The 14,056-nt window shown below is 43.2% G+C and overlaps 1 protein-coding gene across 50 annotated transcripts in view; it reads left to right on the forward strand.

The window, feature by feature from the left end:
* The window catches only part of SYNRG (synergin gamma), a 90,105-nt gene that overhangs the window by 73,274 nt on the left and 2,775 nt on the right, over positions 1 to 14,056 (forward strand). The gene's annotated exons all lie outside the window — the stretch shown is intronic.

Raw genomic sequence — 14,056 nt, forward strand, 5'->3', positions numbered from 1 at the left:
AAGCATGCAATTATTCCCTAAGGTATTTTTTACATTTTTTTTTAATTTCATGAGAGGCTTTGCAGTGTTCCAAATGACAATTTACTATTTCTGTTTCCTTTGTGTATAAACGGATTGGACTCTTCTGACCATTTGACCATTTATTCCTTGGAATATGGTTATTGACCTTATATTATATATTTCATATTTGTAATAGATTTATATACATATATAGAAGCTTGTAAACTTTTATCAGCTTTTTTCCTCTTCTATTACTGTCCCTTTTTTACATTTCATTGGGCAAAACTATTTTATTTTTATATATTCATACCTATTCAATTTGTCTCTGATGATATCCTTTATTTCACAATAGTCAGAAGTTTATCTTCCTTCCACAGCTGGAATAAATATGCTATTCCAATTTTTTTTTTAACATGGAACTCTGCAACCCATCTGAATGGGATTGCAGCTGTGTGGGAGGAAGCAGTTCTAATTTTCTGAACTGATAGCCAGGTGGATACCCAGCTACCCCAACTACGTGTCTTCAGCAGCACATCCTCTCACCATTGTCATGTTGCTTCTGGTTTGTAATATTAAAGTCTTTAAGAGTTTAAGTAATTTCCAAAACTTTTTCTTGTTCCCTTGAATCACTTCTCATTTTCTAACCTAAAATTGTATGTAGATAATTAAAAAAAAAAAATACTGTTCTGGCAAGTGAAATAAGAAATGGAGTATTAATATTTGAAAAAAGAGATAAAATTATGTTTACTTGGTGATAATGAAATTCTTTTAAAAATCTAAATTCAAGCAGCCAGGTGCAGTGGCTCACCCCTGTCATGCCAGCACTTTGGGGAGGCTGAGGTGGGCAGATCACCTGAGCCCAGGAGTTTGAGACCAGCCTGAGCAACATGGCAAAACTCCGTCTCTACCAAAAATACAAAAATTAACCAGTCTCATAACCCGGTCTGTAGATAGATAGATAGATAAAAAAATATTTTTTAATCTAAATTCAGGAGTTTAAATGTATTGCATTTGGCAAAAATTCATAACAATCCTACATATTATTAGTAGTTAGAAAATATGATGAAATTAGGCTGGGCATGGTGGCTCATGCCTGAATCCCAGCACTTTGGGAGGCCGAGGCGGGCAGATCAGTTGAGGCCAGGAGTTCGAGACCAGCCTGGCCAAAGTGGTGAAACCCCATCTCTACTAAAAATACAAAAAAAAAAAAAAAATTAGCTGGCCATGGTAGCAGGTGCCTGTAATCCCCACTACTCAGGAGGCTGAGGCAGGAGAATTGCTTGAACCCGGGAAATGGAGGTTGTAGTAAGCCGAGATCGTGCCACTGCATTCCAGCCTAGGTGACAGAGCAAGACTCTGTCTCAAAAAAAAAAAAAAAAGAAAAGAAAATGAAGTTTAGAAACCTTATTTTTTTTGTTAGAAAATATAACGAAGGCCTTAGTGGCTCATGCCTGTAATCCCAGCACTTTGGGAGGCCGAGGTGGGTGGATCACCTGAGGTCGGGAGTTCGAAACCAGCCTGACCAACCCCGTCTGTACTAAAAATACAAAATTAGCTGGGTGTGGTGGTGCATGCCTGTAATCCCAGCTACTTGGGAGGCTGTGGCAGGAGAATTGCTTGAACCCAGGAGTCGGAGGTTGCAGTGAGCCGAGATCACGCCACTGCCCTCCAGCCTGGGCAACAGGAGTGAATCTCTGTCTCAAAAAAAAAAAAAAGAAAAAGAAAAATATAATGAAATTAGAAATCTTTTTTTAAAAAATTATTAACTAATTCAAGCCCTTATCACTTTTGAACTTCTGACCTCATAGCTAGGGTTACTGGTTCCATTTTTTTTTTAATCTCCTAGCAATCTATTCTGCACACCTCTACCAGACTGTTTTTTTGTTTTGTTTTTTTTTCCAGACGGAGTCTCACTCTGTCACCCAGGCTGGAGGGAAGTGGTGTGATCTCGGCTCACTGCAACCTCCACCTCCTGGGTTCAAGCGATTCTCGCGCCTCAGCCTACTGAGTAGCTGGGATTACAGGCATGCGCCACCACGCCCAGCTAATTTTTATATTTTTGGTAGAGACGGGGTCTCGCCATTTTGGCCAGGCTGGTCTCAAACTCCTGGCCTCAAGTGATCCACCCACCTTGGCCTCCCAAAAGTGTTGGGATTATAGGCATGAACCACTGTGCCTGGCCTTGATACGAATATCAGAAAGAAATTTCTTCTGTGGGTTCTCATAAAGAGGAAACTAATATAATCAACATTGCCTTCAAAAAAAAAGAGAAATCCTTTCAGTAAATAAAGCAGCAGTTTTCATTGGGTAGTTTCTTATTACATTTCTCAATATAGGCCAAATGGCATAACTCCAAAGTATGAGTGGAAGTCATTTTAAGTGCTGAAAAAATAGATTAAATTGTAAACTGGGAGGTGTAGTAGTGCATACAGATGGCAGGCTCATGTCTTTGCTCTGTAAAGGAAGCATACAAATCAGTGAGAAATATACCAGCATCCCAGTAACGTATGAGCAAAAACGTGAAGTGATTCATAAAAGGGGAGGTACAATTAATCAGTAAACATAAATTCAAATTAAAACAAGGTTTCATTTTTTACCTACTAATTTTTTTTTTTTTTTTTTTTTGAGACAGATCTCACTCTGTCACTCAGGCTGGAGTGCAATGGTGCAATCTCGGCTCACTGCAACCTCCGCCTCCCAGATTCAAGCAATTCTCATGCCTCAGCCTCCCAAGTAGTTGGGATTACAGGCGCGTGCCACCACGCCCAGCTAGTTTTTGTATTTTTAGTAGAGACAGGGTTTCACCCTGTTGGCCAGGCTGGTCTCGAACTCCTGGCCTCAAGTAATTCACCCACCTCTGCCTCCCAAAGTGCTAGAGGCATTACAGGTATGAGCCACCATGCCCGGCCTGCCTACTAATTAAGCCCAATTTTTGTATGGTCTGTTTGTTTGAATACTAATAGTGTTGATGTGGTAAAATGTGGACTATATACTGTAGGGTGGAATCACCTATGGAAAGAGAAGTGTGGCACCATGCTTTCTCCCTGACTGTGAACTTCTTGAAGACAGAGATCAAGACTGCGTTTTTCATCTTTTCTTCTTTATCTGAGCACAGTGCCAGGCACTATGTAAACATTCAGTAAACACTCAGTAAAAGTTGAATGAATTAAAGGACTTAATATGTATTCAGAGTAGCTGACTCAGTAATTCCAAATCTGAGAAAATGTCCTAAGGCAGCGATTCTAAATATGAATTCACAGAAAGAAGCAAGTTAAGTGCACAAAGTTGTTCTTTGTAAACGTGAAAAATTAGAGACAACCTGAAAGTCCAAATCTAGAGGATTGGTTAAGTAAATTGTGGTGAATCTTTACCCCAGGATCTTACGCAGCCATTTTGTAAAGGAGCATGAAGTTTGAATGACACAGAACTGTTACTACAGGGCTTGAAGGAAATCTGCCAAAATGATACTAGGGATGTGTCTGGGTGATGAGACACTGGATTTTTTTTTTTTCTTTTTTAGACACGGTCTCCCTCTGTCACCCATGCTGGAGCACAATGACGTGATCACAGTTCACAGCAGCCTTGACCTCCTGGGCTCTAGCAATTCTCCCACCTCAGCCTCCTGAGTAGCTGGGACCACAGGTGCACACCACCAAGCCCAGCCAATGTTTTTGTATTTTTTGTAAAGACAGGGTTTTGCCATGTTGCTCAGGCTGGTCTCAAACTCCGTGGGCTCAAGGAATCCATTCACCTCGGCCTCCCAAAGTACTGGGATTACAGGCATGAGCCACTGTGTCCAGCCAAAACACTGGATTTTTAAATATTCTTTTAGTTTTTTCATTTTTTCAACTTTCTTTCGATAGCATTTGTTGCATTTATAATGGAAAAACAAGTGTTTTTACTCTGGTAGGAGAAATGTGTCATTACCCTCCATTCACTTGCACAAACCCTCCCTGTAGATAGCCCTTGTTACCCTTGCCCACTTCTCCTTTCCGTTGTAGCGATAGATTATCAAGTTCTCAAAACTGAATTTTATTTATTTACCTGTTTATTTATTGTTTAGAGACAGGGTCTCACACTGTCACCCAGGCTGGAGTGCAATGGCACAATCACGGCTCACTACAGCCTTGAACTCCCAGGCTCAAGTGATCCTTCCATCTCAACCTCCCACAGCTGGGACTACAGGCATGCACCACCATGCCTGGCTTGGTAGGAATAGGGCCTCACTATGTTGCCCAGGCTGGTCTCAAACTCTTGACCTCAAGCAGTCTTCTTACCTCAACCTCCCAAAGGGCTGGGATTACAGGTGTGAGCCACCACGCCCAGACTACTTTAGGGACTTTAATTGCAGTAAATCTGCATGGCAACCTGACATCTTTACCCTGCCGTCATCCTTTCCTGAAGCAGAGGAGAATCATGCCCAAGCTACCAGACATTTTTTGTCCTGACAGTCCACCTGACTAAGGAGGACTATAGTACCACACATCAGTGCCCCTAAAAGGCAGCTGAATCAGAATATTGCAAACAGAAGCTGGGGAGAAGGAATGGGGGTAGTTTACTACTTATCCTCTATTTCTCTATTTACATTCAGAGAGGCAGAATTCTTGGGGTCTGAATGAGAGTCTTCCAGTTCTGTCCTTAATGGATTGGTTAACTGTTATGATGACTAATCCAAGGAACTTGGGAGAAAAAGCACGTGTTTACTGCAGTCCTCCAATTTTCTTTGAGCTTCTGGAATTCAGTTCATTATCCTCTGGATCAGAGAAATGCATTAAACTCTGCATTTACTTCCTGAGCTGCAGCTACTAATGAAATTGATTGGCTAGTGATATGTGCCGAGGGTGCCTGTGAAGCTCTGGGGTAGAGAAGGATGTGTCACCATTTGTGAACCTGGAGATCAGTATGTGTCTGTGTCTTTCCTAATTCACCCACCTGCTGCTTCCTGACCTTGTCCTAATATGGAGCAGATTAAGCCTGAATATCATCATAGGAGTAGATACTTCTATTCTCCCTGTTTACAGATGAAGAAACTGAAGCACAGAGATACTGGTGAGGCCTGGGTTTATTCTGAAAGTCAGAAGTCAACTTTCTCAACCTCTATTCTTTGTGGCCTCCTTCAGAGGGACAGGTTGGGTGGGTAAAACCAGAGAGGTACTAAAGTTTTTGTCGGGGGGAGTGGGTTGATTTTGGCATCAAGGTTAATGAGTTCAAACACCAGGAGTCTTTTCTGGCAGCAACTTGTTATAAACAGTCGAGTTCTTTTCTGCACATTGCCCTTGTATATACATATACCAGGACTGTAGAGTAACTTAAAAGCCTCCTTCTTTACATTTAGATTTTAAGGTTCTTTGTTTGGGTGGCAATCGGTTCTTACTGCAGTTAACACTTGAAAACTAGATTTCTATACAACCCCCAAATCAGCCACCCATCTCTTCTCTCCTAGTGCTGCTGGGAAAAGATGACAGTGATTACAAAGCATCTTTCTCCTTACCATGAGCTCTTAGAAGAAAAGGTATCACAAAGACCAGGCATACTTGCCAAGCTTGTGAATTTGGGGGAAAGGATAAGTGGGGAGATTCCTGGGTTGCTGCTGTGCGTTTACTTCTTGAGGTAGCTCCTCTCACCAGGTGAAATGCAAGCCAGTTTCATTTTTGTACCTTTTCCTAAGCTCCTGTGGCTACAAGCTTGCTACAGCTGCACCTTCTAGACTCTGAACACCCCTCCACACCTTTTCTTTTCTTTTTTTTTTTTTTTGTAAAATATATATATATGTACAGTAAAATGCGAAAATCTTGGTTGTACCACTCAATGAGTTTTGAAAAAATGCATACCCTCATATAACCCATGCCTCTATCAAGATATAGACTACTCCATCATTCCATAAGTTTTCTTATGCACCTTCCCAATCATCACCCTACTCAGATATAATCGCTGGTGTGTTTTTTTTTTTATACCAAGGATCAGTTTTATCCAGACCTTTTTAAAGAGACCTTGGAATTTGATTTTGTTATTTTGAAGAAAGCCTATTGGGTTTGGGGCCCATCTAACCTGGAGCATTGCCCTGTTCACATATGGTGGCGCTTACTCCTTTAGTGTAAACAAATGTGAGGTAAATGGAGAAAAGGGCTGGGCATTTATGCCCTTCCCTCAGACTCCCATTCCAAGCATCCTTTTCTAGCATCAGTGTCTAGATGCTAAAGAGTGGTTTTACCTAACTTTTGTTTTTTAAGACACCAGGTAAGGGTATAGAGATGAATTAATCTTCCAACTTGACAACACAGGAATGTATTGTAAATTGAACCTGAACACCAGAGTATTCATTTCTCTAATTACCCATGTGCTTTCCGTTATAATTGCTTTTTTCACTAGGTTAGCCATGACAGAACAACAATCATTCTTTGCCCAGATTATACCATGTCATTGTACCCTTGATAACTGCTAGGTGTGTCCTCTGTCTGTGAAACTTGAGTTGCCCACTACATGAGGAATAGCACACATTCCACAGAAATAGTGTAAGGTGTTACTTGTCATGAAGAAGCCTTTACTCTAGCAGAACTGATAAGAATAGCTGCATAAATGTAAATGACATAAACCAACATCTATGTAGTTCAAATCATTTGTAACAAAACTATACAAACTTCCAGGACTCTGGATTAGACGCTCAAAGTGGAGAAATCATTATTAGAAAGAGGCATGATTGAGGTTTTATGGGAAGCTTTTAATGCTTAACACTATTGCTTCATTTCAGGTAAATGACTTCCTAAATGAACTATATTGCCACAGTGAGGCCCTTTGATTCCATACTACTACTATTACTATTACTATTATTACTACTACTACTACTGGTTACCATTTATTAATATTTTGCACCTAGGGCCTGCCGATCCTTGTGCTATATGCTTTACATTCATTCTAATTTAATCCTGGTAACCCCATGTAATCACATGATGAGTCCTTATAAGGGGAAGGTAGGAGGGGAAGAGTGGGAGGAAGTGATGTGACAACAGAAGTAGACAGAAGAAGAGAGTGGCAGATGCTACCTGCTGGCTTTGAGATAGGACCACGAGCCAAGAAGTGCAGAGGCCGTCTCTAGAAGCTAGATTATATTCTAGACGTATAATTTTCAGTTTTACAGGTGAAGAAATTAGGGCTTTGAGAAGATGAAACTTGACTGAAACTGACAAGTCTGTGATTTGAATCCGTATCATTTCAGAATCCATTCTTCTTCCTACTCTATGTTACTTCCAGCTTTTAAGTTACTGAAAATGACTTATTTCTTCCCATGAAGACTCTGTGAGGCTGTTCCTATCGGAAGACAGCTGCATCACTTTCTCCAGTGAAAGTCACCGAATGTAGTGTGGCATCACAGTAGTCATGCTTGGGCTAAGGAAGGCAGGGTACACAGTCTTAAACTCCAAATTGTGGCTCCTTGATGTTTATTTAAGCTGGAAATGACACGGTCATTCCCCTATCCATGGGGGGGAATTGGTTCCAGGACATCCCCCATTTCTGGATATAAAAATCTGCAGACGTTCAAGTTCCTGATAAGAAATGGCATAGGATTTGCATATAACCTATGCACATCCTCCTGTGTATTTTAAAGAATCTCTAGATTACTTATAACACCTAATACAATGTAAATGCTGTGTAAATAGTTATTATATGTATTGGATTTTTTTATTTGTATCATTTTTGTTTTTTTCTATTTTTTCCTCCGAATATTTTTGATCTGAGGTTGGTTGAACCCACAGATGTGGAACCCATGGATACCGAGGGCTGACTGTACTGGCAAAGCTTTATGCTCTCTTTCTCTTTGATACTCTTTATCCATGGACTAAGACTCCCTCTTGTGGTAGAAGCATGTCTCCTCCGGGCACAGACTAAAGACCTGCTTCTTTCTCAAGAGGTGAAACTCACCTGGTTTAGTGAGATGTGATGCACTCTGAGATTGGCTCCCAAGTGACTTGTCATCTAAGGTTTTATCTTGTGAAGTGGGTTGAAGTTCAGTAGGTTTGGAACAAACAGAGAATTCTGTCCTGGGAAATTAATCGATTTTTGCCATATAAAATCTAAGAGAAGAGAAAAGGTTGTTATTCGCCTGAATTTTAGTCAATTGGCAATCACACAGGCTCTCTGATTCCACTGTTCACCTCAGTGAAACATGAATTTTTTACTACTTCCTTTCAATGTGAAATTGACCAGTGAATTTCAGAGTCCTTATTTCCTATTGCTGTGACATATCAGGAGAACAGTTTATTTTCAATGGTGATAGCATTTTTGTCGTCTTGCCAGTCTGCACAATGTTTTAGAGACAGGATCTTTACTATGTCTCTGCATGGCTGTCCTCAGTTGACAGAAGGCAGCTGTGGTAGACAGAATGATGGCCCCCTCAAAGCTACCCATGTCCCGGGAACTTGTCAATATGTTACCTTTGCAAATGGGATTAAGCTAAAGGCCTTTCTTTGGGGAAGGTATCCTGGATTATCCAGGTGACCCCAGTGTCATCACATGGATCCTTAGAAGGGGAAGGTAGGAGGGGAAGAGTGAGAAAAAGTGATGTGACAACAGAAGCAGAGAGAAGAAGAGAGTGGCAGATGCTACCTGCTGGCTTTGAAGATGGGACCACAAGTCAGGGAATGTAGAGGCCGTCCCTAGAAGCTAGAAAAGGCAAGGAAACAGATTTTCCCCTAGAACTCCCAGAAGGAATGCAGTCCTGCTCACCCATTTTAGACTTCTGAAATCCACAACTGTAAGAGGATACATTTATGTTGTTTTAAGCCATTAAGTTTGTGCTTTGTTACAGCAGCAATAGGAAAGATTATACAAGACATTGTAACCAAGCAAATACCAAAACTTTATAATTGCCTATGGAACCTGTGTCTAGATCACCCTTTGTATCAGTCAAATTAGACTAGGTTATGCCTCAGTAACAAATAGTTTCTTCTATCTTAGCAAAAGCAAAGCTTTATTTCTTGCTCAGGCTATGTGTCCATCTCAAGTTGGTGGGGGGCTCTGTGCCATGTCCTTACCCAGGGACCCAGGTTGACAGAGCCTCCACCATGTGGAACATAGCTGGTCACCGTGGGAGTGTCAAGGAAACATGAGAAATAGCACATTGGTCTTAAAGGCTTCCTCCCAGAGGTGACACACTGTTTTTTTTTTTTGAGATGGCATCTTCCTCTGTTGCCCAGGCTGGAGTGCAGTGGTGCAATCTCAGCTCACTGCAGCCTCCATCTCTTGGGTTCAAGCTATTCTCCTACCTCAGCCTCCCAAATAGCTGGGATTACAGGCACCCGCCACCACGTCCGGCTAATTGTTTTGTTTTGTTTTTGAGACGGAGTCTCGCTCTGTCGCCCAGGGTGGAGTGCAATGGCGCGATCTTGGCTCACTTCAACCTCCACCTCCCGGGTTCAAGCAATTCTCCTGCCTCAGCCTCCTGAATAGCTGGGATTACAGGCAAGCGCCACCACACCTGGCTAATTTTTGTATTTTTAGTAGGGACGGGGTTTCACCATGTTGGCCAGGCTGGTCTCCAAAGCCTGACCTTGTGATCCGCCCGCCTTGGCCTCCCAAAGTGCTGAGATTACAGGTGTGAGCCACTGCTCCCGGCATTTTTTTGTATTTTTAGTAGAGACGGGGCTTTGCCATGTTGGCCAGGCTGGTCTTGAACTCCTGACCTCAGGTGATCCGCCCACCTCGGCCTCCCAAAGTGCTGGGGTTACAGGTGTGAGCCACCATACTCCTGGCTTACGTGTGACTTTTGCTTAGTTATTGACTGTGGCAAGTTACAGGCCAATGCCTGATTGAAAAAGGGGCAGGGAAGGCCCATCCTACCATTCCATAAAAAGGAGAAAGATTATTGGTGAAGAACACTAATTACTACCAAACTCTTCTTCCTTAATAAGGATCTTCCTGGACACCATTGTAGCAGTTTATTGTAGGCTAAAGATTCAGGATTATATATCTCAGTCTGACATTGGGACTTATCAGTGTCAGTAGGCCATATATAATATGTATATTTTTTTAAATCTTAACTAAATGCATGAAATACTTGCCAAATAAGGAGATGATCAATTTAAGGTGACTTGTAGAGGGCATACCTTCTTATATGATGACAGCCAAACTGTTATCTTATATGATTGGTGCCAAACTGTTACTATTACACTACAATAAACACCCTGTTTATACATGTATACTTAAGAAGGTTAATTTTGTCAGCTGAAAGAGTAATTTGATCACAGGGTCATTTATGCAGAGCCTTATGGTTTTCACTGGCGATTACAGTATGATCTTTTCATTTGCTTTCCTTATGCCTTTGGTAAACAGATATTAAGGGGCTTCTATTAATTTGATTGATTTCAGGATTCAGAGTTTTCCCAGATTCTAATTATTTCTCAAATAGCCCTGATTCAGTAACATGTTGACTATCTATAATGTGGATTACAGAGGTGATACTATGTTTTAACCTCTTTTAAAAGCTTGCTAAGAGTTCGTCAAAGTGAATAATTGTGATAATCATATAGACTACTTTTCACTTCCAGAGCATGTTTTATGTCCATCTGAGATATATAGAAATGGGAGAGAGGTGTAGGGCAAGTGAAATAGTTACCATTTTACAGATGACTGACTGCAGAACAAACAAGTGTTAGCACCAGCGTCTTCCACATTTGACCAGAGTGACCACGGTTGCACTACAAAAGAAGAGAGAGAAAAGAAAAAATATCCTATGACTTGGCTAAGGCCATGTAAGTTTACTTTGATCACCTACACCAGAGTCCTTTTGCACACAGTTGAAACATACACCTCACCTTTTCTTCTTTGAAAACCGTGTGTTCTTCCTTCCCCTGCTGTCATCTCAGTGGATCTAGCTCAAATGTGTTTAAGACAGATTTGTGGAGCTAGTTCACGGTTGATTATTTCAAATTAGAAAGGAACAGGGAACATCATACATAATCTACACATTTTTATAAGGAGAAATCTTTTTTTTTCCTGGTGAGGAAAAATACGGATCATATAATTTTGCTTTGTTGCTCAAAAACGACGTGGAAACTCCTCAGTGGTTCAGACTGGAAGAACTATGGGAAATGTAGCTGTTAATTTGGCAGGAATTTGCCATCATCCTGGGTCACCTCAGTATCCATGAAGACAAACCAACTGCCATGCCAGGCTCCCAGATGCTTGACTGCCTGGCCCACAGAGCCCTTGCTTCCCCTGCACTTCAGCCACCCACTGGCATCACCACGATGGGCTGTGTTAGCAAACACTGTGCAGCGCCTGTGCAATCTCGAACCCCGACATCGAACTTCCTGAGTCCAGATTGGCGACCCTCCCGTTGTCTCACTCTTCACTGGCACTGCTCTTGTTTTTGGTTCTCAAGACAGGATGTTGTCTCTTTTACTGTGTTCCTATCAGCCCTCTTCTGTCTTCACTTCTTTTCTCACCTCCTTACTCTCCACGGTGCATGGGGCATCCCTCCTCACTCCCTTCAGTCATACTCATTAGACCAAACCCAACTGGAATCAGTGCAGCCATCCACCTTCTCCCCTCACCTTGACCCACTGTGTGCTGGTGGAGACAATCACACCACCAGAGTTTGCTGCTTGGAGCTCGCAAGGCTACTGCTATTTCAGACACAGCTGATGATCTCACCTCCTGCGTTAGAGTGAGGATGAGCCCTCTGAGAGGAACTCCTCAACTTCTAGGCTCCCACCTGAGATTCCATTCTGTCGCACTAGCGTGTTAGATCCAGTTCTTACTGGCTTGCAAGAGTGGATTGTTAAATGTTCAGGCGTTTTATGAGCCAGGTGTTAAACACCGTTACTACCAAAAATTAAATGAAGACTGGGTGCAGTGGCTCACGCCTCTAATCCCAACACTTTGGGAGGCTGAGGTGGGAGGACCGCTTGAGGCCAGAAGTTCTAGACCAGCCTGGGCAACATAGCGAGACCTCATCTCTACTAAAAATAAAAAGTAGCCAGGTGTTAGTCCCAGCTACTCAGGAGGCTGAGGCAAAAGGATTGCTTGATCCCAAGAGTTTGAGGCTGCAGTGAGCCATGATCACACATGCCCCTGCACTCCACCCTTGGTGACAGAGTGAGATTCTATCTCAAAAGCAAGACAAAACACAAATGATATAAACTTGCAGTTACGTATATTATATTAAAAATAGTGGTAATAAATACTTAAAACATTCTAGTTCTTAAATTTTACTCTTGTCTAGCTTTCAGGGTTATTTATGTCTATCACAGGGCAACCAACTGTCCCTGTTCGGTCAGGACTGAGGGATGTCCTCAGTGCTAAAAAGTGATGGAGAAAATGTTATTAGTGCAGATTAAACTTAAAAGTGTGTGGCCAGGTACGGTGGCTCACACCTGTAATCCCAGCACTTTGGGAGGCCAAGGTGGACAGATCACAAGGTTAGGAGTTCAAGACCAGCCTGGCCAATATGGTGAAACCCCGTCTCTACTAAAAATACAAAAATTAGCCAGGTGTGGTGGTGCACGCCTATAGTCCCAGCTACTTGGGAGGCTGAGGCAGAAGAATCCCTTGAACCCAGGAGGCGGAGCTTGCAGTGAGCCGAGATTGCGCCACTGCACTCCAGCCTGGGCTACAGAGCAAGACTCCACCTCAAAAAAAAAAAAAAATGTGTTAGCTGGGCATGGTGGTGCACACCTGTAGTCCCAGCTACTCAGGAGGCTGAGGCGGGAGGATTGCTTGAGCCCAGGAGGCGGAGGCTGCGGTGAGCCAAGATGACACCACCACACTCCAGCCTGGGCGACAGAGTGAGACCCTGTCTCAAAATAAATAAATAAAAATAAAAGTGTGCTGCGGGGCCGGGCACAGTGGCTCATGCCTGTAAACCCACCACTTTGGGAGGATCACTTGAGCCCAGGAGTTCAGGATCAGCCTGGGCAACATAGGGAGATAATCATCTTTACAAAAAATCAAAAAATTAGCTGGGCGTGGTGGCATGCACGTGTGGCCCCAGCTATTTGAGAGGCTGAGGATCTCTTGAGCCCAGGAAGTCAAGGCTGCAGTGAGCTGTGATCACGCCACTGTACTCCAGCCTGAGCGACAGAGTGACTGGACAGCTTTCCAAGATTGAGACCTACCCTTTTAACCATTGTGTGTGTGTGTGTGTGTGTGTGTGTGTAGTGAATTAGATAATGCATATAAAGAGCTTAGTATAGTGCTTGGCAAAGTAAGGGCGTATTAGCTGTTGTTCTATTTATGGTCTTTAGCTGGTGACTTTCAGACCTCTCCACAAGCAGAAGGCCTGTGTGTGTATCCAACCACCTGCTTATATAGCATGTGGCCTTCGCTGTCCCACAGGCAGCTCCAGCTCAGCTTGGACCAAACTGAACTCTTCTCCTCAGCTTCCATCCTCAAACCTGGTCCTTCTCTCACGTGTCTTATTATGGTGAATCCTCTCAGCTGCCCAGGTCCCCCAACTTCTCCCATCCAGCAGGTCACCCAGGCCTGCTTATTCTCCTGCCTTGGCAGCTCTTTCACATGCCCATTTCTCTCCATTCCCCACTGCCGCTGCCTTCATTCTGACCATCGGTATCTGTCTCCAGGACTGCTACAGCAGACTTCTGGCTGAGGCCTGTGCCCTGAGGACTGCCACCCCCAATTCATTGCCTATACTGTAGCGAGAGGGATCTGTCAGTAATACGAACCTGGGCCTGTCGTGATCCAGTTGGAACCCTTAGTGGCTTCCAGGATGCTCCTTATCTTCCTTGGAGTCCTCGTGCTACGGCTTCATCTCCTCTTTTCCTGGGCTCTGCCCCCACCCTCTAGATTCCTTCCCACACCCCATCTTTAGCTCAGAGGCCTTTGCCTGTGCTGCTTGTTCTGCATAGAATATCCTTCCCTCCCCTACCTCACCCAACCCTCCTGTCCCCCTCACCTAGCAGCTCCCATCTACACTCAGCCAAGGTGATTCTAAGTTCTAGGAAGCAGGCCAGGCACGATGGCTTATGCCTGTAATCCCACCACTTTGGGAGGCTGAGGCGGGTGGATCACCTGCAATCAGGAGTTCAAGACCAGCCTGACC

The sequence above is a fragment of the Gorilla gorilla genome, chromosome 4 (genome assembly GCF_029281585.2).
Source record: "Gorilla gorilla gorilla isolate KB3781 chromosome 4, NHGRI_mGorGor1-v2.1_pri, whole genome shotgun sequence".
NCBI lineage: Eukaryota > Metazoa > Chordata > Mammalia > Primates > Hominidae > Gorilla > Gorilla gorilla.